Genomic DNA, 12,248 nt, shown 5'->3' with positions numbered 1-12,248 from the left:
GTCCCTTGGGCATCGGCCCTGCCCGCCCACGCGGCGCTAGGCGCAGCCCGACCGCAGCCCGGGCCGGCCCTTCTGCCCGACAGCAGCTGGCCCGAAGCCACTGGGAGCCACCATTGAGTCGCCACGGCCCCTCAGCCCCGGCAAGGCCACCCTTGCCCCCACACCCCCCACCGAGCTCAGGACCCCGCCCCTGGTGGCCGGCAGGCCCGGGGAAGTGGCCCCTGCCCTCGATCCCGCACCCGCACCCGGCCGCGGTGACACGTCAGAGGGGCGGGGTGGTGGTGGGGCGGGGCTTTTGTCGGAGGGAGCTGTGGAGGGACACACCGGCACACAGGTGGCGGCGCCGGGGCTGGGCGCCGGTGGGGGAGGCCAGGTGCAGGTCGAGGGGCTCGCGGGCCGAAAGGACGGCAACTGGGCCCGCGGCGGAGTCTGGGTCTGGAGGGCTCTGAGCCTCCATCCGCTCTGGTGCCTCGGGTCTACCGGCCCGACGCCTGGTAGCGTGACACCCCACCGGCCCACAGACGTAGCCTCCCCAGCTGTGCTCACAGCGAGTCCAACCGCAGCCTGCATCCCTCCGCGGGACACTTGGATTACTCCCGCGATCCCCACGAGGTGCGGCACCCGGCGGCCGAATGGGCTGAGATCCTGCCCTTGCGGCGGCGCCCTGTGGCCACCTCCGCCTCCCTCACGGTACTGGCCGAGGCCTCGGACCAGCGGGCCCCGGCTCCCAGCTCAGCGCTGCTCCTCCGCCCCTCTCACCTCCTGCCCGACGTCCAGGCTACCGAGCACCCTCCACCCCCGCCCACCTTCATGCCACTCAGCCGGAACCCGGGAGGCAATGCCAACTACCAGGTGTATGACAGTCTGGTGCTGAAGCGGCAACCGCAGGAGGGCCAAGCGCGGGCCAACTCGCTGCTACCTTCCACCTCGGCCTCCAGGCCCTCTCTGCACGGGAGCCAGACTGGGAAAATGAACTTACCAGCAGCAAATGGGGGCAGGGGCAGGGGGCGGCAGGGCATGGAGAGAGGAATAAAGAGCGCCAGAGTCCAGGAAACATTGGTGGTCTGTGGCTTGGAAGCGCCACTCCTTCTGCCAGCCTGGGTCCCTGCGCTTGGCTTCCTGCAATAAGAAGCCAGTGTCCCCTTCTTGGCCTGAGGGTCCCTTTGGTTTAGTGGCCACAGCTCTGCCAGCAGGCCCCTCCTGGTCCTATACCATGCACTAAGTACATCTGCAGCTGCAGACTCCAAACCCCTGGTCTCTGGGCACCTCCTCTGTGTCTCAGCTGTCCCTGTCCACAGAGAGCCTCATACAAGAAGTTGCTTCCAAACTGGGAGGTTCCACATCTGGGCAGGTCCAGCTCCAGGCCCAGTGAAGGGCATGAAGAAGGCTGAGGCTCTGGACTCCAGCCAGGCCTTCAGCAGGCCTCTGAGGCCAAGGTCTTCCTAGTCTCAAGAGGGGCCAAGAGACGCAATGTGTCATTTGAACAAGTGAGTCAGCGGGCGGTGAGCGAATGAATGACCGCTCGAGGGGATGTATGCCGGCCACCGGGCCCTGTTTGACTGTCCAGGCTCAGCTTACCTGACCCTGGTTACCAGGGAATGCCACTCTGGGCCCTCCTTTTCATCCCCCTCCCTCACTGTGACCTCACCACCTGCCCCATTATGACCCAGTCTGGCTCCCAGTTAAAACTGGAGGGCAGAGGGCCCAGGCAGTCCTGGGACCAACGGCCATGGGTGAGCGAAACTACTACCGAGCCGAGCCGTTCACTGGCCCCATCCCCAGGAAATGCCAGGAGCAAGGATACTCAATTCTTCTGATCCCGGTCAGCTTCATCTTGCTCAACGTGGGGATCAACATGGTGACTATGGTCAGGGCAGGATCTGTGCAGCGCGGCTGGGGGAGCCCTGGGGTCTTGAAGGGGCTGAGGTGGGAGGGCTGCTGGGGTGTGACCGGACAAGGGTTGGATTTCAGGGCTCACCCTGCTCCCGGCCTCCCCCCTCCCCTTCTTCCCTCAACTCTGGAGGCATCTGAAGAGATTCTTGCGGGCACTTTTCAATCGTATTTTCCACAAAGGTGAGTGGGCGCCGGCGTGGGTTCAGGGGATGTGGGCCTGTCCCCTTTCTTCTATCCCTGCCTTGATTCTCAGCCCCTCAGGAACCCAGGCCCTGACCCATCTCGCCTTTCCCCACAGACAAGCAAGCCAGCTGTGTAGGCACCCATTGCATGTGCATGCGCTGCTCCGTGGATCCCAAGAACCTGTGCTCAAGAGTTTCTTCCCACTTCTGCCATCGCCCAAGCTTCCTGCTCGGGCAGGTAAACCACCTTGCCTACTGCCTGCAGCGGGGCTCGGCGGGGGCGGAGCCGGCGGCCCCCCCGCCGCGGGCGAGTAAAGGAGAAGGCGGGCGGAGCGGGAGGCAAAAAGCCTACAGCACCCGGTATTCCCAGGCGGTCTCCCATCCAAGTACTAACCAGGCCCGACCCTGCTTAGCTTCCGAGATCAGACGAGATCGGGCGCGTTCAGGGTGGTATGGCCGTAGACGGGGGCGGGGGGCCGCGGGCGGCCTCTTGAGGCCCAGTTTCGCTGGCGCTGGCGCCTTAACGCCAGCCTTGCGGCCGGCCCGCCCCGGCAGGGCCCCCTCGCCCGCCCAGGCAGGGGGAACGGAGGTCTCGGGTATCGGGCGGCGGCGGAGGGTTTGGCGACCACCTCCCAGCCCAGGGCGGCCCTGACCCAGCAAACCCTTCGGCGCTTGGCGCCCCGCCCAAGATCCCGCACGTCGCTCACAGGGACGTGGCCCCGGAGGCTTCAGGGCCCGGGGCCCGCGGTCCCTTGGGCATCGGCCCTGCCCGCCCACGCGGCGCTAGGCGCAGCCCGGCCGCAGCCCGGGCCGGCCCTCCTGCCCGACAGCAGCCGGCCCGAAGCCACCGGGAGCCACCATTGAGTCGCCACGGCCCCTCAGCCCCGGCAAGGCCACCCTTGCCCCCACACCCCCCGCCGAGCTCAGGACCCCGCCCCTGGTGGCCGGCAGGCCCGGGGAAGCGGCCCCTGCCCTCGATCCCGCTCCCGCACCCGGCCGCGGTGACACGCCAGAGGGGCGGGGTGGTGGTGGGGCGGGGCTTTTGTCGGAGGGAGCTGTGGAGGGACACACCGGCACACAGGTGGCGGCGCCGGGACTGGGCGCCGGTGGGGGCGGCCAGGTGCAGGTCGAGGGGCTCGCGGGCCGAAAGGACGGCAACTGGGCCCGCGGCGGAGTCTGGGTCCGGGCCAGCCACCCCGGGAGCGTCTGGGGTGCGGCTGCCTTCCAGGGCCGCCTTCTGGCCGCCTGGCCGGCCGGGCCGGCGGGGAGCGCCCCCGCCGGCGCGCGCCGTGGTGGGAGGGGCCTGAGGAGGTGGGGCCTGCAGCGCGGCCCGGCGGGGGCGGAGCCGGCGGCCCCAGCCGCGGGCGAGTAGAGGAGAAGGCGGGCGGAGCGGGAGGCAAAAAGCCTACAGCACCCGGTATTCCCAGGCGGTCTCCCATCCAAGTACTAACCAGGCCCGACCCTGCTTAGCTTCCGAGATCAGACGAGATCGGGCGCGTTCAGGGTGGTATGGCCGTAGACGGGGGCGGGGGGCCGCGGGCGGCCTCTTGAGGCCCAGTTTCGCTGGCGCTGGCGCCTTAACGCCAGCCTTGCGGCCGGCCCGCCCCGGCAGGGCCCCCTCGCCCGCCCAGGCAGGGGGAACGGAGGTCTCGGGTATCGGGCGGCGGCGGAGGGTTTGGCGACCACCTCCCAGCCCAGGGCGGCCCTGACCCAGCAAACCCTTCGGCGCTTGGCGCCCCGCCCAAGATCCCGCACGTCGCTCACAGGGACGTGGCCCCGGAGGCTTCAGGGCCCGGGGCCCGCGGTCCCTTGGGCATCGGCCCTGCCCGCCCACGCGGCGCTAGGCGCAGCCCGACCGCAGCCCGGGCCGGCCCTTCTGCCCGACAGCAGCTGGCCCGAAGCCACTGGGAGCCACCATTGAGTCGCCACGGCCCCTCAGCCCCGGCAAGGCCACCCTTGCCCCCACACCCCCCACCGAGCTCAGGACCCCGCCCCTGGTGGCCGGCAGGCCCGGGGAAGTGGCCCCTGCCCTCGATCCCGCACCCGCACCCGGCCGCGGTGACACGTCAGAGGGGCGGGGTGGTGGTGGGGCGGGGCTTTTGTCGGAGGGAGCTGTGGAGGGACACACCGGCACACAGGTGGCGGCGCCGGGGCTGGGCGCCGGTGGGGGAGGCCAGGTGCAGGTCGAGGGGCTCGCGGGCCGAAAGGACGGCAACTGGGCCCGCGGCGGAGTCTGGGTCTGGAGGGCTCTGAGCCTCCATCCGCTCTGGTGCCTCGGGTCTACCGGCCCGACGCCTGGTAGCGTGACACCCCACCGGCCCACAGACGTAGCCTCCCCAGCTGTGCTCACAGCGAGTCCAACCGCAGCCTGCATCCCTCCGCGGGACACTTGGATTACTCCCGCGATCCCCACGAGGTGCGGCACCCGGCGGCCGAATGGGCTGAGATCCTGCCCTTGCGGCGGCGCCCTGTGGCCACCTCCGCCTCCCTCACGGTACTGGCCGAGGCCTCGGACCAGCGGGCCCCGGCTCCCAGCTCAGCGCTGCTCCTCCGCCCCTCTCACCTCCTGCCCGACGTCCAGGCTACCGAGCACCCTCCACCCCCGCCCACCTTCATGCCACTCAGCCGGAACCCGGGAGGCAATGCCAACTACCAGGTGTATGACAGTCTGGTGCTGAAGCGGCAACCGCAGGAGGGCCAAGCGCGGGCCAACTCGCTGCTACCTTCCACCTCGGCCTCCAGGCCCTCTCTGCACGGGAGCCAGACTGGGAAAATGAACTTACCAGCAGCAAATGGGGGCAGGGGCAGGGGGCGGCAGGGCATGGAGAGAGGAATAAAGAGCGCCAGAGTCCAGGAAACATTGGTGGTCTGTGGCTTGGAAGCGCCACTACTTCTGCCAGCCTGGGTCCCTGCGCTTGGCTTCCTGCAATAAGAAGCCAGTGTCCCCTTCTTGGCCTGAGGGTCCCTTTGGTTTAGTGGCCACAGCTCTGCCAGCAGGCCCCTCCTGGTCCTATACCATGCACTAAGTACATCTGCAGCTGCAGACTCCAAACCCCTGGTCTCTGGGCACCTCCTCTGTGTCTCAGCTGTCCCTGTCCACAGAGAGCCTCATACAAGAAGTTGCTTCCAAACTGGGAGGTTCCACATCTGGGCAGGTCCAGCTCCAGGCCCAGTGAAGGGCATGAAGAAGGCTGAGGCTCTGGACTCCAGCCAGGCCTTCAGCAGGCCTCTGAGGCCAAGGTCTTCCTAGTCTCAAGAGGGGCCAAGAGACGCAATGTGTCATTTGAACAAGTGAGTCAGCGGGCGGTGAGCGAATGAATGACCGCTCGAGGGGATGTATGCCGGCCACCGGGCCCTGTTTGACTGTCCAGGCTCAGCTTACCTGACCCTGGTTACCAGGGAATGCCACTCTGGGCCCTCCTTTTCATCCCCCTCCCTCACTGTGACCTCACCACCTGCCCCATTATGACCCAGTCTGGCTCCCAGTTAAAACTGGAGGGCAGAGGGCCCAGGCAGTCCTGGGACCAACGGCCATGGGTGAGCGAAACTACTACCGAGCCGAGCCGTTCACTGGCCCCATCCCCAGGAAATGCCAGGAGCAAGGATACTCAATTCTTCTGATCCCGGTCAGCTTCATCTTGCTCAACGTGGGGATCAACATGGTGACTATGGTCAGGGCAGGATCTGTGCAGCGCGGCTGGGGGAGCCCTGGGGTCTTGAAGGGGCTGAGGTGGGAGGGCTGCTGGGGTGTGACCGGACAAGGGTTGGATTTCAGGGCTCACCCTGCTCCCGGCCTCCCCCCTCCCCTTCTTCCCTCAACTCTGGAGGCATCTGAAGAGATTCTTGCGGGCACTTTTCAATCGTATTTTCCACAAAGGTGAGTGGGCGCCGGCGTGGGTTCAGGGGATGTGGGCCTGTCCCCTTTCTTCTATCCCTGCCTTGATTCTCAGCCCCTCAGGAACCCAGGCCCTGACCCATCTCGCCTTTCCCCACAGACAAGCAAGCCAGCTGTGTAGGCACCCATTGCATGTGCATGCGCTGCTCCGTGGATCCCAAGAACCTGTGCTCAAGAGTTTCTTCCCACTTCTGCCATCGCCCAAGCTTCCTGCTCGGGCAGGTAAACCACCTTGCCTACTGCCTGCAGCGGGGCTCGGCGGGGGCGGAGCCGGCGGCCCCCCCGCCGCGGGCGAGTAAAGGAGAAGGCGGGCGGAGCGGGAGGCAAAAAGCCTACAGCACCCGGTATTCCCAGGCGGTCTCCCATCCAAGTACTAACCAGGCCCGACCCTGCTTAGCTTCCGAGATCAGACGAGATCGGGCGCGTTCAGGGTGGTATGGCCGTAGACGGCGGTGGGGGGCCGCGGGCGGCCTCTTGAGGCCCAGTTTCGCTGGCGCTGGCGCCTTAACGCCAGCCTGGCGGCCAGCCCGCCCCGGCAGGGCCCCCTCGCCCGCCCAGGCAGGGGGAACGGAGGTCTCGGGTATCGGGCGGCGGCGGAGGGTTTGGCGACCACCTCCCAGCCCAGGGCGGCCCTGACCCAGCAAACCCTTCGGCGCTTGGCGCCCCGCCCAAGATCCCGCACGTCGCTCACAGGGACGTGGCCCCGGAGGCTTCAGGGCCCGGGGCCCGCGGTCCCTTGGGCATCGGCCCTGCCCGCCCACGCGGCGCTAGGCGCAGCCCGGCCGCAGCCCGGGCCGGCCCTCCTGCCCGACAGCAGCCGGCCCGAAGCCACCGGGAGCCACCAATGAGTCGCCACGGCCCCTCAGCCCCGGCAAGGCCACCCTTGCCCCCACACCCCCCGCCGAGCTCAGGACCCCGCCCCTGGTGGCCGGCAGGCCCGGGGAAGCGGCCCCTGCCCTCGATCCCGCTCCCGCACCCGGCCGCGGTGACACGCCAGAGGGGCGGGGTGGTGGTGGGGCGGGGCTTTTGTCGGAGGGAGCTGTGGAGGGACACACCGGCACACAGGTGGCGGCGCCGGGGCTGGGCGCCGGTGGGGGCGGCCAGGTGCAGGTCGAGGGGCTCGCGGGCCGAAAGGACGGCAACTGGGCCCGCGGCGGAGTCTGGGTCCGGGCCAGCCACCCCGGGAGCGTCTGGGGTGCGGCTGCCTTCCAGGGCCGCCTTCTGGCCGCCTGGCCGGCCGGGCCGGCGGGGAGCGCCCCCGCCGGCGCGCGCCGTGGTGGGAGGGGCCTGAGGAGGTGGGGCCTGCAGCGCGGCCCGGCGGGGGCGGAGCCGGCGGCCCCAGCCGCGGGCGAGTAGAGGAGAAGGCGGGCGGAGCGGGAGGCAAAAAGCCTACAGCACCCGGTATTCCCAGGCGGTCTCCCATCCAAGTACTAACCAGGCCCGACCCTGCTTAGCTTCCGAGATCAGACGAGATCGGGCGCGTTCAGGGTGGTATGTCCGTAGACGGGGGCGGGGGGCCGCGGGCGGCCTCTTGAGGCCCAGTTTCGCTGGCGCTGGCGCCTTAACGCCAGCCTTGCGGCCGGCCCGCCCCGGCAGGGCCCCCTCGCCCGCCCAGGCAGGGGGAACGGAGGTCTCGGGTATCGGGCGGCGGCGGAGGGTTTGGCGACCACCTCCCAGCCCAGGGCGGCCCTGACCCAGCAAACCCTTCGGCGCTTGGCGCCCCGCCCAAGATCCCGCACGTCGCTCACAGGGACGTGGCCCCGGAGGCTTCAGGGCCCGGGGCCCGCGGTCCCTTGGGCATCGGCCCTGCCCGCCCACGCGGCGCTAGGCGCAGCCCGGCCGCAGCCCGGGCCGGCCCTCCTGCCCGACAGCAGCCGGCCCGAAGCCACCGGGAGCCACCATTGAGTCGCCACGGCCCCTCAGCCCCGGCAAGGCCACCCTTGCCCCCACACCCCCCGCCGAGCTCAGGACCCCGCCCCTGGTGGCCGGCAGGCCCGGGGAAGCGGCCCCTGCCCTCGATCCCGCTCCCGCACCCAACCGCGGTGACACGCCAGAGGGGCGGGGTGGTGGTGGGGCGGGGCTTTTGTCGGAGGGAGCTGTGGAGGGACACACCGGCACACAGGTGGCGGCGCCGGGGCTGGGCGCCGGTGGGGGCGGCCAGGTGCAGGTCGAGGGGCTCGCGGGCCGAAAGGACGGCAACTGGGCCCGCGGCGGAGTCTGGGTCCGGGCCAGCCACCCCGGGAGCGTCTGGGGTGCGACTGCCTTCCAGGGCCGCCTTCTGGCCGCCTAGCCGGCCGGGCCGGCGGGGAGCGCCCCCGCCAGCGCGCGCCGTGGTGGGAGGGGCCTGAGGAGGTGGGGCCTGCAGCGCGGCCCGGCGGGGGCGGAGCCGGCGGCCCCAGCCGCGGGCGAGTAGAGGAGAAGGCGGGCGGAGCGGGAGGCAAAAAGCCTACAGCACCCGGTATTCCCAGGCGGTCTCCCATCCAAGTACTAACCAGGCCCGACCCTGCTTAGCTTCCGAGATCAGACGAGATCGGGCGCGTTCAGGGTGGTATGGCCGTAGACGGGGGCGGGGGGCCGCGGGCGGCCTCTTGAGGCCCAGTTTCGCTGGCGCTGGCGCCTTAACGCCAGCCTTGCGGCCGGCCCGCCCCGGCAGGGCCCCCTCGCCCGCCCAGGCAGGGGGAACGGAGGTCTCGGGTATCGGGCGGCGGCGGAGGGTTTGGCGACCACCTCCCAGCCCAGGGCGGCCCTGACCCAGCAAACCCTTCGGCGCTTGGCGCCCCGCCCAAGATCCCGCACGTCGCTCACAGGGACGTGGCCCCGGAGGCTTCAGGGCCCGGGGCCCGCGGTCCCTTGGGCATCGGCCCTGCCCGCCCACGCGGCGCTAGGCGCAGCCCGGCCGCAGCCCGGGCCGGCCCTCCTGCCCGACAGCAGCCGGCCCGAAGCCACCGGGAGCCACCATTGAGTCGCCACGGCCCCTCAGCCCCGGCAAGGCCACCCTTGCCCCCACACCCCCCGCCGAGCTCAGGACCCCGCCCCTGGTGGCCGGCAGGCCCGGGGAAGCGGCCCCTGCCCTCGATCCCGCTCCCGCACCCAACCGCGGTGACACGCCAGAGGGGCGGGGTGGTGGTGGGGCGGGGCTTTTGTCGGAGGGAGCTGTGGAGGGACACACCGGCACACAGGTGGCGGCGCCGGGGCTGGGCGCCGGTGGGGGCGGCCAGGTGCAGGTCGAGGGGCTCGCGGGCCGAAAGGACGGCAACTGGGCCCGCGGCGGAGTCTGGGTCCGGGCCAGCCACCCCGGGAGCGTCTGGGGTGCGACTGCCTTCCAGGGCCGCCTTCTGGCCGCCTAGCCGGCCGGGCCGGCGGGGAGCGCCCCCGCCGGCGCGCGCCGTGGTGGGAGGGGCCTGAGGAGGTGGGGCCTGCAGCGCGGCCCGGCGGGGGCGGAGCCGGCGGCCCCCGCCGCGGGCGAGTAAAGGAGAAGGCGGGCGCAGCGGGAGGCAAAAAGCCTACAGCAACCGGTATTCCCAGGCGGTCTCCCCTCCAAGTACTAACCAGGCCCGACCCTGCTTAGCTTCCGAGATCAGACGAGATCGGGCGCGTTCAGGGTGGTATGGCCGTAGACGGGGGCGGGGGGCCGCGGGCGGCCTCTTGAGGCCCAGTTTCGCTGGCGCTGGCGCCTTAACGCCAGCCTGGCGGCCGGCCCGCCCCGGCAGGGCCCCCTCGCCCGCCCAGGCAGGGGGAACGGAGGTCTCGGGTATCGGGCGGCGGCGGAGGGTTTGGCGACCACCTCCCAGCCCAGGGCGGCCCTGACCCAGCAAACCCTTCGGCGCTTGGCGCCCCGCCCAAGATCCCGCACGTCGCTCACAGGGACGTGGCCCCGGAGGCTTCAGGGCCCGGGGCCCGCGGTCCCTTGGGCATCGGCCCTGCCCGCCCACGCGGCGCTAGGCGCAGCCCGACCGCAGCCCGGGCCGGCCCTTCTGCCCGACAGCAGCTGGCCCGAAGCCACTGGGAGCCACCATTGAGTCGCCACGGCCCCTCAGCCCCGGCAAGGCCACCCTTGCCCCCACACCCCCCACCGAGCTCAGGACCCCGCCCCTGGTGGCCGGCAGGCCCGGGGAAGTGGCCCCTGCCCTCGATCCCGCACCCGCACCCGGCCGCGGTGACACGTCAGAGGGGCGGGGTGGTGGTGGGGCGGGGCTTTTGTCGGAGGGAGCTGTGGAGGGACACACCGGCACACAGGTGGCGGCGCCGGGGCTGGGCGCCGGTGGGGGAGGCCAGGTGCAGGTCGAGGGGCTCGCGGGCCGAAAGGACGGCAACTGGGCCCGCGGCGGAGTCTGGGTCTGGAGGGCTCTGAGCCTCCATCCGCTCTGGTGCCTCGGGTCTACCGGCCCGACGCCTGGTAGCGTGACACCCCACCGGCCCACAGACGTAGCCTCCCCAGCTGTGCTCACAGCGAGTCCAACCGCAGCCTGCATCCCTCCGCGGGACACTTGGATTACTCCCGCGATCCCCACGAGGTGCGGCACCCGGCGGCCGAATGGGCTGAGATCCTGCCCTTGCGGCGGCGCCCTGTGGCCACCTCCGCCTCCCTCACGGTACTGGCCGAGGCCTCGGACCAGCGGGCCCCGGCTCCCAGCTCAGCGCTGCTCCTCCGCCCCTCTCACCTCCTGCCCGACGTCCAGGCTACCGAGCACCCTCCACCCCCGCCCACCTTCATGCCACTCAGCCGGAACCCGGGAGGCAATGCCAACTACCAGGTGTATGACAGTCTGGTGCTGAAGCGGCAACCGCAGGAGGGCCAAGCGCGGGCCAACTCGCTGCTACCTTCCACCTCGGCCTCCAGGCCCTCTCTGCACGGGAGCCAGACTGGGAAAATGAACTTACCAGCAGCAAATGGGGGCAGGGGCAGGGGGCGGCAGGGCATGGAGAGAGGAATAAAGAGCGCCAGAGTCCAGGAAACATTGGTGGTCTGTGGCTTGGAAGCGCCACTACTTCTGCCAGCCTGGGTCCCTGCGCTTGGCTTCCTGCAATAAGAAGCCAGTGTCCCCTTCTTGGCCTGAGGGTCCCTTTGGTTTAGTGGCCACAGCTCTGCCAGCAGGCCCCTCCTGGTCCTATACCATGCACTAAGTACATCTGCAGCTGCAGACTCCAAACCCCTGGTCTCTGGGCACCTCCTCTGTGTCTCAGCTGTCCCTGTCCACAGAGAGCCTCATACAAGAAGTTGCTTCCAAACTGGGAGGTTCCACATCTGGGCAGGTCCAGCTCCAGGCCCAGTGAAGGGCATGAAGAAGGCTGAGGCTCTGGACTCCAGCCAGGCCTTCAGCAGGCCTCTGAGGCCAAGGTCTTCCTAGTCTCAAGAGGGGCCAAGAGACGCAATGTGTCATTTGAACAAGTGAGTCAGCGGGCGGTGAGCGAATGAATGACCGCTCGAGGGGATGTATGCCGGCCACCGGGCCCTGTTTGACTGTCCAGGCTCAGCTTACCTGACCCTGGTTACCAGGGAATGCCACTCTGGGCCCTCCTTTTCATCCCCCTCCCTCACTGTGACCTCACCACCTGCCCCATTATGACCCAGTCTGGCTCCCAGTTAAAACTGGAGGGCAGAGGGCCCAGGCAGTCCTGGGACCAACGGCCATGGGTGAGCGAAACTACTACCGAGCCGAGCCGTTCACTGGCCCCATCCCCAGGAAATGCCAGGAGCAAGGATACTCAATTCTTCTGATCCCGGTCAGCTTCATCTTGCTCAACGTGGGGATCAACATGGTGACTATGGTCAGGGCAGGATCTGTGCAGCGCGGTTGGGGGAGCCCTGGGGTCTTGAAGGGGCTGAGGTGGGAGGGCTGCTGGGGTGTGACCGGACAAGGGTTGGATTTCAGGGCTCACCCTGCTCCCGGCCTCCCCCCTCCCCTTCTTCCCTCAACTCTGGAGGCATCTGAAGAGATTCTTGAGGGCACTTTTCAATCGTATTTTCCACAAAGGTGAGTGGGCGCCGGCGTGGGTTCAGGGGATGTGGGCCTGTCCCCTTTCTTCTATCCCTGCCTTGATTCTCAGCCCCTCAGGAACCCAGGCCCTGACCCATCTCGCCTTTCCCCACAGACAAGCAAGCCAGCTGTGTAGGCACCCATTGCATGTGCATGCGCTGCTCCGTGGATCCCAAGAACCTGTGCTCAAGAGTTTCTTCCCACTTCTGCCATCGCCCAAGCTTCCTGCTCGGGCAGGTAAACCACCTTGCCTACTGCCTGCAGCGGGGCTCGGCGGGGGCGGAGCCGGCGGCCCCCCCG

The 12,248-nt window shown here is 69.5% G+C and overlaps 6 non-coding genes across 6 annotated transcripts; all 6 read right to left on the bottom strand.

Annotated features, from left to right (window-relative positions):
• Positions 1–2,420: 2,420 nt before the first annotated feature.
• Positions 2,421–2,539, bottom strand: LOC137213220 (5S ribosomal RNA). Its single transcript, XR_010937860.1, has one exon. It is a non-coding gene; the product is annotated as a 5S ribosomal RNA (ribosomal RNA).
• Positions 2,540–3,477: 938 nt separating this feature from the next.
• Positions 3,478–3,596, bottom strand: LOC137213219 (5S ribosomal RNA). The gene has a single exon (XR_010937859.1). It is a non-coding gene; the product is annotated as a 5S ribosomal RNA (ribosomal RNA).
• A 2,703-nt stretch (positions 3,597–6,299) lies between these two features.
• Positions 6,300–6,418, bottom strand: LOC137213218 (5S ribosomal RNA). Its single transcript, XR_010937858.1, has one exon. It is a non-coding gene; the product is annotated as a 5S ribosomal RNA (ribosomal RNA).
• A 938-nt stretch (positions 6,419–7,356) lies between these two features.
• LOC137213644 (5S ribosomal RNA) lies at positions 7,357–7,475 on the bottom strand. The gene has a single exon (XR_010938278.1). It is a non-coding gene; the product is annotated as a 5S ribosomal RNA (ribosomal RNA).
• Positions 7,476–8,413: 938 nt separating this feature from the next.
• Positions 8,414–8,532, bottom strand: LOC137213216 (5S ribosomal RNA). The gene has a single exon (XR_010937856.1). It is a non-coding gene; the product is annotated as a 5S ribosomal RNA (ribosomal RNA).
• Positions 8,533–9,470: 938 nt separating this feature from the next.
• Positions 9,471–9,589, bottom strand: LOC137213661 (5S ribosomal RNA). The gene has a single exon (XR_010938295.1). It is a non-coding gene; the product is annotated as a 5S ribosomal RNA (ribosomal RNA).
• Between the last annotated feature and the right edge of the window lie 2,659 nt (positions 9,590–12,248).

This window comes from Pseudorca crassidens, chromosome 19, assembly GCF_039906515.1.
Source record: "Pseudorca crassidens isolate mPseCra1 chromosome 19, mPseCra1.hap1, whole genome shotgun sequence".
NCBI classification, from domain to species: domain Eukaryota; kingdom Metazoa; phylum Chordata; class Mammalia; order Artiodactyla; family Delphinidae; genus Pseudorca; species Pseudorca crassidens.
This window is presented reverse-complemented; position numbering and strand designations above follow the sequence as displayed.